This window comes from Cariama cristata, unplaced genomic scaffold (genome assembly GCF_000690535.1).
Source record: "Cariama cristata isolate BGI_N322 unplaced genomic scaffold, ASM69053v1 scaffold17758, whole genome shotgun sequence".
Taxonomy (NCBI): Eukaryota; Metazoa; Chordata; class Aves; order Cariamiformes; family Cariamidae; genus Cariama; species Cariama cristata.
The window spans coordinates 93632-95705 of NW_009630844.1; positions in this window are offsets into that span (position 1 = coordinate 93632).

A 2074-nucleotide genomic window follows, 5' to 3' on the forward strand; every position below is an offset into this window, starting at 1 on the left:
TAAATAAATAGTATGATTGCAGTATCTCTTTCTCTGTGGGCACTATCTTTGGGTACTTTAAGATTTCCTGAGATATCCCTTGACGCTTCAAAATTTCTTCTGGTATGTCAAGCCATTCATTGATGTGTTTCCATGAATGATTCCTCACCCCCGTTCTTCAAAGGCCAACTCAGGCACTTGACTCTACATATTGTTAAAATATCAAGCTACACCCAAGCCTTTGCAGAGTCAGAGCTCATGCACCATTTATAGAAATTGTTTCTCTCTGTAACCTATAAGGGATTATGTTGACTTCCTTGAGATTCTGCAGTGTTCAAAGTAATGCATGTGCATGTGTTTTTCAAGACTGGGACCTTAGTCTGGAGATTGTTCATCAGCAACTGGCTGCAAATGTTCTGTATTCAACATGTGAAATCATAGCTACAAAGGTTAGTTTTGACAAAATCTTCAAAACATATGGTGTTTCCTGGCTGCCTACACATAATGCAAACACAATTCAAAAGTCCAGCACCAGAATTCTCCAGTATTCATAAGAAATTGCCGTTTTTAAGAAACATCTTGGTCATTAAACTCATTGTGTGGATTATGTGAAATGCAAACAAAGAGGCAGAAGGCCTGCTGAGATTACACAGATTTGCTATTCAAATCACTATCCCCAAGAAAACCTAAATCTAGTTCACCATTTAAAAATATTCCTTTGGACTCTGACATCTGATGCCATTGAGGTAGGGGAGGGGGACAGAAAAAATGGCTGCTTCCAAAACAACAGCAGCTGCTCTACAGAGAGCCCGGGGCTCCTTCTGGAGAAGAGATTTCTTCACTGACTTCTAAATGGTGTCAGGTGGAGATTTACCTCATAATGTGTATACAATTTCTCATTGTGTTTATACGTCTATGGCAAATTTAAAATGACAGGACCAAGCTGTTGCCTACCACATGCATGCTACCTGCGGCAAGCTCTAGCGGATCCCTCTGCCATTCCCCGGGGTTGTGCTCACTTAGAATTACACCGTCTGATTTAGTGTGAGATACGATGGTATAAGTGACAGCATTCAGTTCACACCAGTGTAAAATCATTCCCAGAGATGAAAAAAGAGCATTATTGAGGGATATAATTACAATTGAACCAGAAAGTTAATTAAAACCCTTGCTCGTTAGTTAACCTTTGGTGCTGTGGTTATGATGTCATTGCTATGGACAAAAATAATCAACCAGAAACCCAAAATATTGAAAAAGATATTATCTCCTTAGAAAGATAAGTGCCCATGTAGCCTATAAATAGCTCTGGAATGAAGACATCCCACACAACATCTGGAAAAGGAAGAATTCACTCCTTGATCTCCAGCATCCCTGTCTTCCACCAGGAGGATTAAGTGTGGTTGATCCTTACCAGGATACAGACACAATGGCTGTCTGATGGATGGGCCAAGGAAGAGGCAGGAATGGCCAGAGGCAAGGGAAGGACAAAACAAGATAATGTAAAAGTACTAAGGAATGCTCTCAGTGTGCAGGACCTCTGAGACAAGACTCTCTCTTGCTGTACGAAGCGTTTTAGCTTTGCTTGGGCCTTTGAAAGACAGAAAAGTGCTAACAGTCACTTCAATAAAAATAGGAGGGCAGCATTCATGTGTTTGAATACAGCATCAGTTTTCAAAAACATCATGCTGCCCTGGCCAACCTGTCACCTAATGAGATGCACTGGACACCGGAAGCCTGTAAGTACAATTTAAGGTATAGCACATATAGCACCACCTTATACCAACAGTTTCTCCTGCAACCAGTACAGGTGCAGGGAGACGGACTCACTGCCCAGCTCAGCGGGTGCTCCACAGAACTTCTGCTTAAACAGTCATTTCCCTAACTCTTACTTGCAGGCTGTCCAGATTAATAAACATGCTACATTTTGTAGTGTTCATTCTTTTTGGAAGAGGAATACTGTAATTTAAAATGGATGGTTTCAATGTCCCTCATCCCACCCCTTTAACCTATAACCATTACTTCATTTGTAGCAGAAAATAAGCTTTTAATTCTTGTATTGTTTTACAACTTGTGAACAATTTACATTGAACATGCC